This window comes from Palaemon carinicauda, chromosome 3 (assembly GCF_036898095.1).
Source record: "Palaemon carinicauda isolate YSFRI2023 chromosome 3, ASM3689809v2, whole genome shotgun sequence".
In the NCBI taxonomy this organism is placed as follows: domain Eukaryota; kingdom Metazoa; phylum Arthropoda; class Malacostraca; order Decapoda; family Palaemonidae; genus Palaemon; species Palaemon carinicauda.
In genome coordinates, this window is record NC_090727.1 from 184022758 (window position 1) to 184043061 (window position 20304).

General features: G+C 36.5%; 1 pseudogene; it reads left to right on the forward strand.

Annotated features, from left to right (window-relative positions):
* Positions 1–5374: 5374 nt before the first annotated feature.
* The window catches only part of LOC137635784 (uncharacterized), a 40885-nt pseudogene continuing 25955 nt past the window's right edge, over positions 5375–20304 (forward strand).

Below are 20304 nucleotides of genomic sequence, written 5' to 3' on the forward strand. Positions count from 1 at the left end.
GTAGTAGTAGTAGCAGTAGTAGTAGCAGGAAAGGCTAAAGTAATATTTTGATTGATAAAGTAGGAAAGGTAAAAGAGGAACTGATAAGGGAAGAACAGTAAGGTTTTAGGCAAGGAAGTGATTGTGTGAATAAAGTGTTTGTTTAAAAAACTTTTGGAAGAACTTTGGAAGAGGATTGTAAAGAGCTGTATGTGACACCAGTAATCGACATTTAGACGTGATAAGAATGTGTAGGGTTGTGGTAGCTCATTGGAAACGTCCCTGCCTTGCAATGAGCTAGACTGGGGTTTAAAATCCACTGCAGCTCGATAGTTTCCTGTAGTGTCTGCGACCTCACCGTCCTTGTGACCTAAGGATGGGGGTGGGGGTGGGGGGAATTGTGGAAGCCTATTGGTCTACCTCCTGACTCATCAGCAGCCCTCGCCTTTGCCTTCATGGTCCTAGCTTGGGTGGAGAGGGGCATGGGCGCTGATCCTACAGCATGTATACACTCGTATATGGTCAGTCTCTATGCCTTGTCCTGTCTTTAAGCCATTGCTACTTTCCGTTGCCTCTGCCATTTATGAGTAACCTTTAAACCGTTATATAATAGTACTAAGAGCAATTGAAAGTGTGGAGATGGATATGGCGTATGTATTAGTGTAGAGTGACTGTCTGATTTTGTTTGATACTGATTTGAAACAGAAATGTATTGTATCTCAATTGCTGCTCAACATCTTTATGGATCGAACGATGCAATAGGTCAGAAAAAAAGACAATGGACAAAGTTCCCTTGTTGTCGAATAAAAACATTTTATGTGAATGGGTACTGAAATGATTGAAGTTTGCAGAGGATAGATGGCAGGGGTAAAGTGAAACTGCAGAATATGGCAAGAGAGTTTGAAAGGGATCGCAAGAAGAGAAAATTGAGAGTTGATAAAAGCAAGAGTATGGTAATAAAAAATATCAGTGTCCTGATTAGCATTGAAAATCTCTCTCTCTCTCTCTCTCTCTCTCTCTCTCTCTCTCTCTCTCTCTGTAATTATTAAAACATATGTTTCCTAGCATTAAATCATCAGAGACAGGCTAATGAGCTGAGCTGTAATTGATCTCGATTCTGACTTGAGCATTTTCCACAAAAGAAGAGACATGAGAAATTCAGCGGCTGGAACTTAAACTCAAAGTGCAAATTCTTAAATTAAATGTTTTTTGTTTTCTTTTATCATCGGCAATGACGTCAGTGCTGCTAACAATAGGGACTTTTCTCAATAAGTGAAGGGTCAAATCGCCCCAAGAGCATTTCTATTTGAAAATACCGATCACACAAGTTTTTATATTATTATTATTATTATTATTATTATTATTATTATTATTATTATTATTATTATTATTATTATTTGCATTTATCTATTGTAGAATTGGTTCTCATTGCCAGCGCTGATATCCATTATTCACACGAGAATGACTTTGTGATATCACGTTAAACTAAAAAAGGTCCAATAAATAGCTGCAATTGAGTTTCGCTTTTATGAATAAAAGGAAAATATTCTCCATAATGCAATTATGCCATTTCTAAAATCAATGGTAGTATTTTTATATCCAAATTTGATTCATTAATTTCTAGTCATTCGGTAAATTTGCTAATTTTATGGCAAGGAATCTATGATATATATATATATATATATATATACATATATATATATATGTATATATATATATATATACTCAGTATATATATATATATATATATACTCAGTATATATATATATATACATATATATATATATATATATATATAGTGTTTATTTTTAAATATCCTTACAAGGTATTACCAGTTCTATTCTCTTCTCTTATCCCATTGTAAATACACAACAATTCTTTGAAATAACTTAGTAATCTTTACCGTAAGATTATTAAAGTTATTCCAATTGCTCTTAACTGATAAATATACGGGAGTAAAAAAATCAATGAGAACATACAAAGAAAATTACGTAGATTCCTTTAATTCTCTTGCATCTCTAAAATCACATGAAGAAGAACAGTATGCAGACTTAGCTAACACCTCACCTATGTAACTCTTTGTTGGCGTTTTGTCTGTAACTTTCATTACCAGTCAATTTAATCTTTGACGAGTTAAACTACTTTCCGAGTCTTGCATTGATTATACCTATGGACTTAGCGTTCAAAGGCAAACTTGAATTAAGCGTCCCAAACACGGATGGATGGGATTGGATTTACAAATATGGGCTTTGTTGCCAGAAGCTGGGGCCTGGAGGGCCATTCATCACCTAAATACAACTGGGGGAAAACGCTGCAGTTGCAGTATGAAGTTAGGTTAAGATGTTGGCTGAAACGGAGGTATAGTAGAAAGTTAGAAAGTGAGGGTAGGTAGGAGCCAAAAGGCCATTGCAAAGTTCTTTTGAGTAATGCCTACGGTGGCCGACCTAGGATCACTGTGAACTGCACTACCCTATTAACTAAGTGGGCTTTGCAATAAAGCGGTTTGTAGCTTGTACATTATTTATATACACCTATATGCAAATGTTATCTCAATTTGTCTGTAAATGGTTATACATAATTCATAATTTGATACAGAAATGGGTATAAAGGGCATTACAATTAACGACAGGTGCTTGCTAACATGAATGTTTGCTAAAGAAAGTCTTTGTGTCAGCACTTTCAAGCCAAATACAACTTGTGTTTAACAGTTTAAAAGTCGTTCATGAACGACAGAGGCAAGGAGCTCTGACAATGCCCTAGTGACATGACAATAACCTAGAGATCATTGCCCGTGCCCCGTCTCCGCACAAGTAAGGACCGGGGAAGGTAAGAAAAGGCCAGGGAAGGCCAAGCAATGCCTTCTGATGACTCAGTAGGTAGGCTTATAGGCTTCCTGAAACCATTTATCCTTAGTTCTGTGCGATTAGGCCGTTAACAGATTACGAATTTATATACAACAGGGTATGGATAAGAATTTCACAGAAATCAAAGATACCTATTTATGTCAAGACAGGCTTAAACTCTGTTATCAGTGAAAAGAAGAGCTAGATATAAAAGATAAAAAGGAAATACCGTTATAGTGTATGAGCGTGGGTGAAACACGTGTGGTACATGGCAACCCCTTAAAAAGGACATACATGTGAAATAGGGCATCGTGCTCTTAGGAGTCATACTGCAGGTTTTAGACAATCAATGGAGATTCGGTCTTCTTTGCCATGAATCTTAATTAAGAAAACCTTCGGGTTGAGAAAGATCCCGAGGAAAGGGCCCATGTTAGTCGGCAATAGCTGTCTTGCTAGTGTCGTTACACAGGAAAGCATGTGTTACAGAGTGCAAATCTGTTGGTATATGTAGCTTAACTGGGGACTTGTAAGTCTGGTGGCATGGAGTAAATCTTTCCACAACGTGGGAGAGTGTTGGAGGAGGTTGCAGACAGAAAAATTTGGTGGGGACGAAAAACGGGCCGTTACATGCTTGGTACTCTAGATCTTTTTATTAGGCTTCTGCCAATGTGTTGTAATCCAATCCCGGGTGAATGGAGGCCAGTGTGTTTTATGACAGGGCATTGGCAACGGGATTCATTTTTCCAGGGATGTGTTGAATGGTGCAATTGCATTCAGCAATGGCAGAGATCTCAGGCAGTTCTGGTGTCAGACAGTCGAGTGAAGGCATGCACCAGAGGCATGTGGTTCGTGCGAATGACGAAGTGCGTATCTTGTAAGAAGTGGCAAAGGTGACGAATAGCCAAATGCACTACCAGCAATTCGCGGTCGAAGGTAGAGTTGCCAGATTCTGCCTTGGACAGTTTTCTACAGAAGAAGGCCAATGGGTGGGGTGAGATGTTGACCACCTGCTTAAGTACTGCACCAATAGCGATGACGCTGGCATCAGTGGAGAGGATAGTGGCGTGTGGCTCGGGAAAAGTGAAAGCAGCATTGGTTGATAGGGCATTTTTTGTGTTGCAGTAGGCTACTTCTTGAAGGGGACCCCACTTCAGGTCTTTTGGCTTGCCTTTTAGGGAGGTGTAGATCGGGGCAAGAGTGGCAGCAATGACTGGGAGGAAATGGTGATTATAGTTGATCATGCCCGAGAGTTCTTGCAGTGCTTTGATGGTCGAGGAGGGCATGGGGTAGTTTTGAACTGTTGTTACCTTTTCAGTGATGGGATGGACTCCTTCAGAAGTGATGTGATGCCCTAAGAACGATACTTCATTGGCCCCAAAGGTATACTTGTCATAAAGGACTACAAGACCATTCTGTTGTATTCGGTCGAGCACGATGCATAGGTGACGGAGGTGTTCCCCTTTGGAGGAAGGGAATACAAGTATGTCATCTACTTAGCATACACAGAAGGGAGGTCACTTGAGATGACATCCAAGAGGATATGAAAAGTGGCCCCAGCAATACGAAGGCCAGAACAGGAGTAAATGAAGGTTTATAAACCAATGGGGGTGGTGATGGCAGTCTTAGGGATGTCTTCTGGGTTTATGGGCACTTGATAATACCCCATCAGTAGGTTGAGCTTGGAGAAGACCTTCGCTTTGTGTAGGTAGGAGGTCAAATCTACAATGTTTGGGAGCAGGTAATGATCCGGTTCTGTCTACATGTTCTGATGCCTGTAATCTCACATGTACACAGGAAGCCGTCTTTCTTCATGACGATGTGTAAGGCACACTTCTTCCATTTTGACAAATTTTTGTTTAAAGGCTGCCAAACGATCCAGTGTCAGAGGCCTGAATCTGTGAACACTGGGAGCTCCGCTTTTGATATACCGTGTTTGGCGGGAACTGTGGGATGGAAAACTTCCGAGTATGACATGAGGAGGTTGGCATAGGCATCCATGGATGCATTGATGTGGTGAGCCAGATCGGAGGGGCCAGGTTGAAGAGGCGTCGATAATGTAAGGGTTTCATAACCATGGGTGAGTATTACCTATCTGTTGGGAGCTACCAGGCGAACATCAGCAGGCTTAGGCAGTCTACTTTGTGTCTTGAAGTGGCCTTGGTAGAAGAGAACAGCAAGCACCTGTGTCTACCACAAATTGCATGCCCGTACCTGCAATATGTAAAGAGATAATATTACTAACAGAGGAGGCCACCGCCACAAGCAATGGTCTACTTACACACTTTTTAGCCACTGACAACCGTTTGCACATTTCTCGGCAGCAGCACCGAATTTGGAGTGGTAGTACAGTAGCATATCTGCAGCCGATAAGCGTCTGTAAGTGACAGTAGAGGTCGGTGGTTTGGCGTCAGCATGTGGTGGCATAAGTGGGTAGTGGGTGGCTTTGTCGTAGCTCTGGCACATCATGGTGAGGGCTTCTGTGTCCTACCGTATTCCCGTCAGCTTCGGTCGATGTTGAATAGTTGTCCTCTTCATCAGGAGTGGAGGCATTGATGGAGGTCTTGAATGAAGGTGATGAAGTGGCTATTCATAAGGGTGTTGACTTTGGTCATCAGGTCCTTCATGGGCAAACTATCGACGTCGGGTATGTCAGTGTGTACAGGTTCGAGTAGTCATCGTACCTAGAGAGTACAAAGTAGCCTCACTTCACAAGGAGAGCCGTTTGCGGCAGGTTACAAATGAGTGATACTGGTAATTTCCCTGAGAGACAGAAAAGCCTTTTGGTCCCCCAATGGTTGCTAAGAAAGCTGAAAAAGCTTAGCTATAAGGGCGGCTGATGATTGTGAGTACCGCTCCAAGAGGTATGTTTTGAGGGCATCGTACGCTATTGGGGGTGTACCTTTGGTCACAGTGCCAATCTGAGATTTCCGGGAAAGTGTCTTTGGGGATCACTGCAAGAACAGAGTCTACTTTGGTATTTGAGCGAGCCATACCCTTAATGCGAAACTGGACCTCGGCGCACTGAAACCAGGCAAATGCTTCTGTACTGTTGAAGAGCGGTAGTTTCATGGGTGTGGCGTTAATAGAAGAGTCAGGGTCGGAGGGTGGCATCATCAAACTGTAAGACACAGCAGTGAGGGGAAGGTGGGAGGGAGCTGGTAACTCTGGCAGTCACAAATTGTGCAAGTTGGTCGTTAGGTTGTCACTGAGAGGCAAGGTAAATGCAACTGACTTTATTTCAACAAATAGCGTGTTTATAAACAACAGGTTCCAGAAAAAAATGTCACAAAAATTCAAACATACTTATTAATGTAAAGGCAGGCTTAAACAGGTTTTGTTAATAGTGAGGAAGAGAGGAAAATATACGAAGAAAAAAAAAATACCGTTACAGTGTACGAGCATGTGTGAAACACATGTGGTACAGTTCACAAAGGTCGTAGACACTCCAAGGAACTAATGAGTATCATAACCTATAATATCGAAGCTGCATTCAGGTTCTATTTCATTCATTTGTAAACTTAAATATTAGAAATATAATAAATATTCTACATAATTAAGAAGCGATATATAGGTAGCGTGAAAGTGACCAATGGTAGGAAAAGATGAAGCCATATACAGTAATTAGAGAGAGAGAGAGAGAGAGAGAGAGAGAGAGAGAGAGAGAGAGAGAGAGAGAGAGAGAGCAACAAGGAGTTACAAGGATTTTGGATGTCTCAAAGACTTTATAGTCCACCCACGGAGACTGGATAGGATAGAGCGAATTGGTTTGTTTAGAGAGTTTTCATGATCTTGTCTGTTTGTTTAGAAAGTTTTCATGATATTGTCTGTGTCTGCTGAAAGTGTGTTCATTGTATTTTCTATTTTGTAAGTAAAGAAATTAGAACATTGAGTGATGTATCTTTTCAATTCCAGTTTGTATCTATTACCTCTGCTCTGATCTATGCTGAGCGTGACGATGTTGTAGTTTATATTTATTATTCCATTAAGAATTTTAAATGTCTCTATTAGCTGTCCCCTTAGTCATCGAGTTTGTAGGTCAAATAAGTTCAAACATTTCATTCACCATTTATCTAAATTGTCTTAGAGTTGGGAGTAGTTTGGTGTCCCTAGCTTGTACTGCTTCTAGTCTATCCATATCCAACTGAACATTTGGGGGCCCAGAATCGGACTCCATATTCTAGATATGGTCTTACTAATGATGTGTACTGTGAAGAATTTTTCATTACTCTTCTTTCCTTCAGTATTTGGTCTCGCTCCTAATATTGTAGTCGCCACTAAACATTTCGCTCCCACACTTTACATTTTCTTTAATAAAACACGGGTTAACTGTGCTAATTCAAACCGTTGACAATACCATACATCATGTCCGTGACGTCACAGCATAGAAACGCAAAACAAAAGCCATACGCCGGCGTACGAAGGTTCTTTCCTTAAGCTACATGTGTCGAGATAAATCATTACGCTGGTTTTGAAGCAAGGATTCCAGGGGTGGGTCAGAGGATGAAGGGTGCAAACTATCCAATTATTTTGTGGACAAGGGCTTTTCCAGCATTAAAGTACGGAGTGCAGGTAATGTTTTCCCCCTTTTTAGATGAGCTTAGATTTATTTTCACTTGATTTAGGTTTAACTGGCTTTTACATATTTTGGGCTGAGTCCATGGGATTGTGTGTAAAAATTCTATGTATAACTTTTTGATTTATAGACTAGTGCAGTCTCGGGTTACACGGCCACGTATCCGACCCTATTACAATAATTTATTCTTGCAAGAGACCTCGAGTCACACATATTGTGATTGCCATTTGATTTTGCTAAGTTGCATTTGTTTTATTTCGTTTTGTGCTTTTTAATACGTTTTGCTGCTGTTAAGATGCCAGATTTTTTAATGTAAATTTTGTGTAATAAAATTACTAGATTAAGATAATTACCCCCTTTCATATTACTACTCCCTTTTTCATTCATTTTGTCTAACACGAATATTTAATCTCGGGACAGCATACCGAGAGTAATAGTGTATTAGCGACTGATTTAGTATTCACTTTATTCTTTGAAGGTAAAGATCCTTATCTTTAACTTATATTTTACTATACAACATCACTGCTCCCTCCATTGCCAGTGTCTCAATAACTTTATAACGTAAAATTCCTGTCCAGCATCTCACTGGGGTCCCTGGGACGGAGCCGAAACAGAGCCTTGGAGTGAGATAGCTTTAGACCTGACAAAGCTAAGGTAGGCGGTCAAATTACCTTTATTTCACATGTGGAGTTTTCAGGCCTTAGGACAGAGTATAGTTTTTTTGGATTTAGAGTGAAGGTATATGAACTATATAATCAAAGTTATTAACAGGGTGTTTGTGCCTTGAGTGATAGTGCTCCTTTTCCTCCCCCGCTGATCTTTGCATATATGGTGTAAGGAGACTTTCACGGAACAACAAGTTCCCACTCAATAATTAGATAAAAAATTTTCTTCACAAGTGTAGTTGTAGTACAATGTCTTTGTTTCTGTATTTGAATTGTTTCTTTATGTGGCATATTAATTTCTGTGCATTCTTTTCAGCCTTTATGCTCGGTTTGGTGAGCTTTAAATTTGTGCTTCTGTTTGGGGAACTTTAATTTTTTGCTAATACTAATGGGTTACTGTAACTTATGTGAATAACTTTGAATTCCAGACAGTTGAAAGGCATTTGACATTTTCAGCACCATTCTCCCAATTTAATTAGATCTTCTTTTAAGACTTCTTTATCTCCTGAGTATGCAGCATTCATGCCTAGTTTATTATCGTCGGTAAGTTTGGCAATTGTACTAGTTGATCATAACACAGAAATAGTAATAAACCACGGACGGAACCTTAAGGTACTCTGCTTGCAACAGCTACCCACTCTGAAGCTTCTCCATTGATTACAACTCTCCGTTTTTTGTTACTCAGCCAGTCTTCAGTCCATTCATCTGGCTCATCAATGATACCTAGTGCTCTAATTTTAACCATTAATTCTTTATAAGGGACTTTGTCAAAAACATTTTGAAAGTCTAGGTATATCGTATCTACTGGCCTGCTTTTGTCATATATGCTAAACATGTTGTGGAAAAGGCACTGTAGTTAGACACATGGGTCTGTAGTTCTCAGCTTTTTTTCTTAGTACCATTTTGTAGATAGGAGGAACATTGGTTAGTTTCCATCCTTGTGGTACTTTTCTTTCGATGGCTGTCTTTTGGAACAATTTTTAAAAGCTTGGGGTTATCTCTTCTTCTAGTTGTATTTCTCTTTGACAAATATCACCTGGACATGGTGCCTTAGACTTACTGAGTCTCTTTATTTTCTTTTTGACATCCTCATTGTAAAGGTGACACTGTTTATGGATAGTGTTCGGGAAGGTCGTTGATTCTTCTCTAGTGAATACACATGTGAAATGTGTATTTATTTCTGTTTTCTTCTAAACCATTTGTTATAAGATTATCCTATGAGTGTCTTATTTAGCTAATGTTGTTTTAATTGGTTTTCTACTATTAACATATGCAAACAATTCTTTGTGGTTTTCTTTATTAGCTGTAGCACTCTTTTCTCTTCATTGATCTTGGCATTTCTAATTAGTTTATCTACATTTCTACTTAACTTTACGTGTTAGGAAATTTTACGAAATGAGGGCTGTGGACCCATTGATCTATGTTTCCCGTTCTACATTGGCCATTTCTTTGATGAACCATTTGGGGTGAGAAGTTTCACTTAATAAAACTTTTCTTTGCCGTATACATTTAGCCCTTTTTTTCTTTGTATTTTTCCTCAAAGGAGTCCCATTTTGTATCTATGTTCTCTGTTTCATCGTATTCTAAATTATCGGTGCATTCCTTTAGTTGTATCTAGTTATTTTGTCTGTCGTCTAGTTTCTTTATAATTTTCTTTTCTTTCAGAGGAGGAATATTCAATTGAAACCTAACTATTCTATGGTTACCTTGTCCAGTATTTTCCCCTACTGAGACACTGAATAATAAATTTTCTTCTGTTGTTGGTTGGGAGATAAATGGTAGAATAGGATTAGAAATGAAACTATAAGAGGGACTACTCGATTGCCATATGTTGATGAGATTGATCATGGTGAGGGGTAGATGGAGATGGTATGGGCATGCTCTTCACACTCCCCAAGAGAGATTAGTTCACCAAACTTTAAACTGGGCTCTACAAGGCACTATAAGAGTTGAAAGACACATGCCTACATGGCTGAGTTCCATGAAGCGTGAAGTAGGAGATAATGAATGGAGAAGTCCTGATTTAAAAGCTCAAGATAGAGATGACTGGCAAAATCTAACCAATGACCTTTGCGTCAATAGGAGTAGGAGGAGATGATGATGATGTTAGCACAATATCTAGTATCATTCTCTTCTGTTGTTAGCCCGATATCTAGTATGTTGTTTCCCTTCGTTGGTTTATTGACACACTGATGGAGGAATTAATTGTCGACAAATTCAAGTAGCCTATGCATTGAAGTTTTCCATTAGGATAAGTAGCTTATTGTTCACTTCTTGCCCCAGCTGTCTTTACAGCTCTTCCCCCTGTTCTTGCGTTTGATGTTGTGGTCTGTAAATTACTAGTAAGGACATGACATAATAGGGTGTGAATATTTGCATCTATCACTTCATATTCCGTTTCTAATTTAATTTATTTTGCGTTTGGGTGATTTCTAACATAGAACATTAACAGCCCCCTTTTTTGGTCAGGTGATCCTTCATGAAAAACTTATAATATGGGGTTTCATATTTTCCTATAAAATTCTTTGTTTTTTCTTTAATCCAGTTCTCGGTAATACTTATCACATCTTTTTCCTCGGTAGCAATCATAGGACTGGGGCGTTGAATTGTGTCTACTATGAGGGAATTTTTTATCGTTTCTGCTTTTTTTGTCACTGCCCCAGTTTCCCTGATTTACCAGTGTTTTATTTTTACTTCTGCTTGAATTATCTTAATTGTCTGCCACATTTTTTTTTTTTTTATTGGAAGATTTTCTAATGGCTGAGTTTTTCCTTTGTTTATTGTGTACATAAAGTAATTATATAGGTTGAAATCAACTTGGTTTCCATATACTCTCTTGCCTTCTTCACTGAGGGGTATCCCATCTCTTTTGTACAACTTTCTCTTGCCATTGGATCTTTCTCTCTGGTCACGGTTCATTTTCCTTTTGCTTACACATACACCGAATAGTTTGGCCTATTCTTTACATATTCTCCACTGTCCTCATACACCTGACAACACTAAGACTACCAAACAATTCTTTTTCTCTAAAGGAGTTAACTACCGCACTGTAATTCTCCAGTGGCCACTTTCCTTTTGTAAAAGGTAGAAGAGACTTTTTAGCTATGGTAAGCAGCTCTTCTAAAGAAGGGCACTCTAAAATCAAACCATTGTTCTCTAGTCTTGGGTAGTGTCATAGCCTCTGTACCATGGTCTTCCACTGTCTTAGGTTATAGTTCTCTTGCTTGAGGATACATTCGGGCACACTATTCTATCTTATTTCCCTTCCTCTTGTTTTGGTAAAGTATTTACAGTTTATACAGCAAATATCTTAATGTTGTTACTGTTTTTGAAATATTTAATTTTTCCTTGTTTCCTTTTCTCACTGGGCTATTTTCCCTGTTGGAAACCCTGGACTCATAGCATCCTGCTTTTCCAACTAGGGTTGTAGCTTAGCAAGTAATAAAAATAATAATATAGTGTCCCAAGCATCTATAGACATAACTTTCTATTGCTGGCTTATGAACTTTAGCCTTTCATTTATCCCTATGGACTTACTATGGGTGAAGTGGCTAGCATTGAGTTACAGGAGAGTACTGATAACACTTGCATTATTTGTCTTGTTCCTAGCCCTTTCAATATTTATTTTTTCTAGCTATTATTTAACCAATGATTCTGTTTGCCCAGCGGTGTCCTTTCTTAGAAACAGATCTTTTCTCATTGCCTGAAAAAATAAAAGTGGCCTTTTTGTTCTTCATTGCAGTTTCACTAAATAATTCTACTTCTGTACATTGGCACTTGGATAGGGCCTGACTTTTCTCTTCTTTTTTGAGGCCGAAGTGCTCCGCTTGGTCCTTTACCATGGAGTCTCGTATTAGCACTTCCTCTTCCTCTGCTTGAAGGTAAAATCTGTTTCTGGTGGCAGCTACATTTCTAGGCTGTTGCTTCGCCTTGCTCTTTGCTACCATTCCTCTCGTCTAGTGGGGTTTGTTAACTCTCTTTATTTGCTGATTATTATTTCCTCGTTAAGTTCTGTCCTTGATTTTACTTTCTTTTGCATTTCTTGGATACTTACCCCATTTCATACTACACTGTCTTTTTTTTTTATTTATAACAGTTGGCTCTTGTACGTAATCTCTATCATTAGTTTTATTAGTTCTTGGTTTTCATTTTCCTAAACCTCTATTTGCTGTACCTGCTGGCAAAACAAGCATACACTATCAAGGTCCAGGTTTGACGCACACCTTTTTTCAAAGTAGACGCAACATTTGTTTATCTGGCACTTTGCACATTTATGCTTTAACTTCAGTTTCTCATCCATATTTAATTTCTTTAGGTTTTTGTCTAATATACACCTATTGGCAGGTCTCTGCCAATTACTTATTTGCTTACTTACTAATATGAAATGGGAGGGGGTGGCTGATATTCACCCACCTACTGCTGCAGCCACCTAATCCCAGATGTTTTTTTATTTTATTTTATTTTTTTTACTTCCCATAAGTGCTGTCAACACACAGTTAAGTCCCCCTCGATGTTAGGCTGTCCCAATCGCAAACTGAGCAGCACAAGGCAGAAGCCTGTTTTCTAGCCAGGATTGATAGCGAAAGGCAGGAGATTTCCGGAGAACCAAGAATAGCCAGACCCTTAGGTGCAACTTAGTATTATTAAGAAGCAGCTACTGGGCTTTTTAGTTGGCCAGGACTCCAAAAAGGCACAAAAGCTCTGTCAATCCTATAAGAAGTTGAACCTTTTTAACTAGGGATCGGTCACAGGGAGTGGTAAGCTATAACACGTTAGAAATGTGCTTTGCAGGGTACTAATAGCACTATTCCATTCTTGTATCAACTGTCACCCTGGGATTCCTCCGTCCTAGTCTCTCGAATCCTGTGAATTCCTAGCATTGTTTATAAAGGTTCCAAAGCCTCTGCTCTGATGCATTAAGTAACTGCCAGCTCCTTAATGTCTACAGTATATGTATATAGGCTAACTATAAGTAGTTAATGTACCTTAATATCTTATTTTTCTCTCTTTATTTTTTAGCCAGAAGAAATTTAAGGTTGAAAGGAAAAATGAAAAAAGTAGAGAGAGAGAGAGAGAGAGAGAGAGAGAGAGAGAGAGAGAGAGAGAGAGAGAGAGAGGGTAATCTTTCCCGATCTTTTGCAATACTCGCCCAAGTTTTGAGAATTCAAGGCAAAAACCATAAAAATCAAAGACTACTTTGCAATCCATTTATTTTTCCCTCGATTCACTGAGGCCGAAACTATCCAATTCCGTCGTCGATACGAAATTGGATTTGATCCGTAATAATTAAATTGTTCAGAAGTCTTTCAGTCACTTGGAAGTCGACGAATTATTTCATTGATTGTTTTCTTATTTATTTTTTTCTAGTTACTCATTGAGTCGAGTATTATCTTCCATTATTTGAAAGAGGAAAGTTCTGAAGATGGTAATTGGTAATGATGAAATATTTTCATGTACTCAGCGTATTGACATCAAAAATAGCCGAAAAGATACGAAACTCAATTCTCATAAACAATTTATATATACTACACACACACACACACACACACACACACACACACACACACATATATATATATATATATATATATATATATATATATATATATATATATATATATATATATATATATATATATATATATACCGTATGTATATATATATATATATATATATATATATATATATATATATATATATATATATATATATATATTAAAATAAGCCATATATTTTGATACATTGATGTCTGGATTCTCTTACCGACATCGGGATCAGAGCCCTAGGCAAAACCACTCAAAGACAATCTCTTCTGACCAACCGGGAATCGTACCCTGTTCTAGGAAACTTGTAACAACAGTGACGTACCACTTAGCCACGAAGGAAGATCTTTCTTCATGTTTCAGTGGTACGTCACTGTTGTTACAAGTTTCTTGGACCACGGTTCGATTCCCGGCCAGTCAGAAGCTATTGTCTTTGAAAGTTTTCGCCTGAAAAACTGATCCCGAGGTCGGTAAGATAATTCAGGCATTAATTTATCAAAATAGGGCTTATTTGAATATGAAAAACACGTCTGAATGTGCAAAATTCATCATATACATATACATATATATATATATATATATATATATATATATATATATATATATATATATATATATATATATATATATATATATATATTAGTAAATATTATGGGAAATAGGAAATATAAGATTAAGTTTTAAGGACTTATTCTTATATTTCCTATTTTCCTTTTCACTGTGACTCTTTTGCATATATAGGTCTATATATGTATATACTGTGTATACACAATATGGAAATCTACAGAAATGTCATAACGGAAAACATACCATCATATATCCAAAATTTGATAGCTCAGTTTAAACAAAAGATTGATTTCAGGATAAGTAGTTTAAAAAACAATCAGCTTATCTCGTAACAAACTTAGCGTAAATAGATTTTTTTTCCTCATCTCATTCTAGCAAAAAAAAAGAAAAAACAGATATTCCTTTCAAGAAGATTCTAAAAGAGACCACCTCCTCCATAGCCCCCTCCCTCCCTTTAACACCCCCCCCCCCCCTCTGTAAGGTCGGCGAGGGATTAGGATTATTTCACATAAAGGAGGATGCATGAATCCCTGGATGAATCCGTGCGCCGATGCAAAAGACTTATTTGTTGGCTAGACAAAATGAGGAGAGAAAATGGAGCGGCCCATTCATCCCGCGACGCCACAGGGGAAGTGAACGCGAATGCGATGTCTCTTTCAAAAGGGAAAGATTCCAGTGATGCTGCGCCGTCTCTGAGGGGATTATAAATGCAGCCATGAAGTGACGGATGTGACGTCACACTGCTAATCTACACCTCAGAGACGCGATATCGAATGGAGATCTTTATGCCGCACTAGCGTAAGCGATCCTTCCAAAAATTATGGCTAAATATTTAGATAGATATTCTCACACACAGTGAACCTCAAGGTTCCCCCTCTCACCAGGGTATCACTTTCAATTCCTGTTCCCTACCCGAAGGACAGGGAGAAACCGAATAGTTATACATCTGGCAATGCTGCTGAGCATGACCGGAATTTATATATATATATATATATATATATATATATATATATATATATATATATATATATATATATATATATATATATATATATATATATATATACAGTGGACCAACTACCCGTTAAGATACTAACGCTAGAGAGTTATTGGGTCGTTTGACTTGCCAGACAGTACTACAATGGATTCCTCTCTCTGGTTACTGCTCTTATTATATTTGCCTACACACATATTGAATAGTCTTGCCTATTCTTTTCACATTCTACTCTGTCCAAACAATTATTCTTCCCTTAAGGGATTACGTACAGCACTGTAGTTGTCCAGCGGCTACTTTTCCCTGTGTAAGGGTAGAAGAGACACTTTAGCTATGGTAAGCATCTCTTCTAGAAGAGGGAAAAACCCAAATCAAAATATTGTTCTCTGGTCCTGGGTAGTGCCAAAGCCTCTGCGCATGGCCTTCCACTGTCTTGGATTACCGTTCTAATGCTTGCAGGTACACTCGGGCACGCTGATCTATCCTATTTCTCTTCCTCTTTTTTTTCTTTTGGTTTTTATATGAAAATGTAATATAATGTTGTTACTGTAAAATATTTGATTTTGATTGTTTATTACTTGTGTAGTTTATTCATTTTCTTGTTTCCTTTCCTCGCTGTGTTATTTTCCCTAAATGGAGCCCTTGAGCTTATAGCATCTTGTTTTCTCAGCTAGAGTTATAGGTTAAATTCTAACACACACACACACACACACACACATATATATATATATATATATATATATATATATATATATATATATATATATATATATATATATATATACATATATATATCTATATATATATATATATATAGATAGATAGATAGATAGATAGATAGATAGATAGATATATAGATAGATAGATAAATAGATAGATATAATATATATCCAGATGCTTGCTCTTTATGTATAAGGGAAATGGCGGGACGCCAGTAAAAGCATCCCCCTGACCTTTGCCCATTAGAATAAAGTTAATAGACTTATTTGGCCCTGTTGAACTCTGTTGAAAATAAGTGGAGAGACAAACGTACAAATATTACTTATATGGTGGCCACAGTGTTGTTGCTGACTTTAGAAAACACATGTATATGCGATCACAAACGCGCGGGAGGGTTACTATCAAGGTCTATAGAACATTCTATAGACATGGTTACTATATCCTCTGCGACTCAACGGCGAGAATAACTGATGAAAAGCGTTAGACGCAGATAAACGAATGGATTATAAAAGATCATAATAATAGCAGTAATAATAATGTATATTTTATGTGGCCTAATTGGTCCTCTCATTGCACCAAACTCTCTAACATATCTGGAGAATGACTGTATCACATATTTTCATAACTCGCATATCTTTCTAACATAATTCACTTCTCCTATCTTTTTTTATCTTATTACTTCTTTACTCGTCTTAAAGGACAAATACATGTGAGTGGGACTGAGTTACATAGAGGAGATTGTTTAGATCTTCAGCTTGCAGAATATAAATCAGGAGTTGCAGAATGCAAGCAAGGTTATTTTTTCAAAGTTACTTAGAGGGATGTATGTAATTTGAATGAATGCAGTTTATGCTTTGACTTCGAGGTATCTGAGATATGATTCCACACCAAAAAAAAATAAGAAAGCACATTGGGTATTATTTTTTAATTCATTTCATATATATAATACTGTATTACTTTGCAAGATAGAACTCAAATTTAGAATTACATTTATTTACTGCTTCATTCTGCACTATATTTCACATCACCCGAGAAAAAGTATATATATATATAGATATATATATATATATATATATATATATATATATATATATATATATATATATATATAAATATATATATATATATATATATATATATATATATATATATATATATATATATATATATATATATATATATATATATATATATATATATATATATATATATATATATATATTTATATATATATATATATATATATATATATATATATATATAAATATTTATATTTATATATATATATATATATATATATATATATATATATATATATATATATATATATATATATATATATATATATAAATATTTATATTTATATATATATATATATATATATATATATATATATATATATATATATATATATATATATATATATGTGAGAAATAATTCCGGGAAAGGCCTCCCTATTTCTGATTTCCAGACCCGAGCCTGAAGGATAGAGGGCCAACACTCTCACACTTGACAAACTAGAGAACCGCAACGAAGACGGTTTGGTTTCCCTACACACGTTTAAGTCCAAAGATTATTCTATACCGGGACTGTCGCACCGATATCACCTTGATGTTCAGACGCTACTCCAGGGCGCAGAATAGCAAATCCCAATCAAGTGTGGTTGGACTGAATCAGTTACGTTAACGAGAGTTTCACAAAGAGTTAGGGGGAGCAGTACTGTAAAAGTCAAAACGTCCTAAGGACCAACGGGATGTAATACCTTAGAACATTACAATAAAGGATTGACACCGATAGCTTTAGATTGATGTAAATATAAACTTACCCTTAAGTCATAGCTCACCTCATGTGATAACTCATTTAGTCATTTCAAAATGTAAAGGTCAAATTAAAAACAGTTGATAATTTTAACCTAAAAATGGGGTTTATTTCCATAAAGTACGACAGGAATTTTCACCTAACTGACACAGGAAAAAACAGCAAAACTACCTAATTGAAATTTAAATAAAGACCGCATGGCATATGAAAAAAGAAAAATGCTAAGAAAATGGTCAAATCAATTATATCGTAGATCAATAATCAAATGACTAATCAACCAATGAAAGTGAAAATGGTGACTAAAATAATACCCAAAATTCTACTCACTACTTTGAACACATTCCTCACAGGCAAAAATTTCTAACTTGATAGAGGGGAACGGGAACACAACTTTTGTTAATGGACACGCCACGAATGATTATACCAGTTTGAACACGACTTCCTAGCTAAATGTGCACATCGTCAAATGAAGGCTAGAAAAAAAAGGAGGGACAGTTCCTTGGCCAAGGTTGAGCACCGTTAATTTGTACTCACGCTCTTGAGGGTTGATTGTAGACGTAGTGGAGGCATCTTGTAAACTGTTAAGAACACAGTGCATCTTCAGTTCTGCACTGACGTGTTTTGTCTTCGTAAGTTTATCTTCTAAATAATGGCCCAAAGTAAGGCATACTGTTGGTTAGTAAATGGTTGACCAACAGGTAGTTAAACCGACGCCTATGTTAAAACGACGTCTCAGATGAAGAGGCTATGCCTACGTCCGCCTTCCACGCTTCCTGATTTTTAAGTGGACCGCTCATACGCTTCTGCCTCCCGCCGCTGAGCTGGTTCAAGCCGGTCGAGTCTTCTTCTTCAAATTTCCATGAGTATGTGGTTTGCTGAAGGGTGCTTTTTATAAATACAAGGATCATCCTTGAAACTCCAGAGGAAAGTAATTATAAAGAAATCCTACTGTCTGGTTTATAAAATTAATATACATACAAAAAAATTAAGTGGCGTTTAGTGATGTTCAATAACACAGGAAACAATCCTAGCTAAACAGACTCATAAATAGGTACTGAGATGTAAATAGCAATAAGGTAAGATCAATGAGTTACATAAATTAAAGAGTTACTTAAATACAAACCAATTGTGGTTAAACATCCAAAGCTTCAAGAGCATTTGGAACAGAATGCAACCAAGTGCTGTTTTTTTTTTTTTTTTTTTTTTTCGAAAATTGTCGACGGTCGGTTGCATCGTCAGAGCAATGTACTGTGAGCTCACGAAAGGAGAGAAAATCATCTACAGAGGAATGAGGTGATGAAAGGTAAAGCATTACAGGGGAATGATGGACATGTTAGCAGCAATGAATATCTAAGGGTATAATAATGAAGGTTACAAAGGAAACAAAAGAAAAAAGAGATGCGTAAAACCCAGAAAATGACAAACAAAAAATAAAAAATGGAATAACGGGGGTGACTAAAATAAAACGGGGAAAGAATTTCCAATATATATATATATATATATATATATATATATATATATATATATATATATATATATATATATATATATATATATATATATATATATATATATATATATTACGATTTCGGTTTCATTAAACAATGATTTTTATGTCCCAATTCTCTAGATTTCACAAAAGAGGATCAATGGACGTTATATCAGTATCCGAACTCAATATTTTCACCTTCATAACTTTTAATGATGGATTTATATAAAATGTTTAAAAAAATAAAAGTGCATTGTTCATTAGGAAATAACCATAGAAGCAGACAGGGCGGCAGAAAAAACAACATACATAGGGGTTTTAATGAAGATAGGTTCTATACATTTCTGCAAATATATATATATATATATATATATATATATATATATATATATATATATATATATATATACATATATATATATATATATATATATATATATATATATATATATATATATATATATATATATATATATATATATATATATTTATATATATATATATGTGTGTGTGCGTGTGTGTGTGTGTATGTGTGTATATATATATACAGTATATATCCCGTGGATCCATCTATCCTGTGAAAAAATTTTCTACACTTTTCTTTCCTCCAGTATTTTGGTCTCGCTCCCACACTGTACGTTTTCTTTACCAAACACGGGGAGACTGCGCTAATTTAATATATCCAGATGCTTGCGCTTTATGTATAGGGGAGATGGCGGGACGCCAGTAAAAGCATCCCCCTGACCTTCGGCCTTTAGAATAAAGTCAATAGACTTCTTTGACCCAGTTGAACTCTGTTGAAAATAAGTGGAGAGACTAACGTACAAATATTAATTATAGGGTGGCCACAGCGTTGTTGCTGACTTTAGAAAACACACGCATATGCGATCACAAACACACGGGAGGGTTACTATCAAGATCTATAGAACATTCTATAGACATGGTTACTATATCCTCTGCGACTCAACGGCGAGAATAACTGATGAAAAGCGTTAGACGCAGATAAACGAATGGATTATAAAAGATCATAATGATAGCAGTAATAATAATGTATATTTTATTTGGCCTAATTGGTCCTCTCATTGCACCAAACTCTCTCATACATCTGGAGAA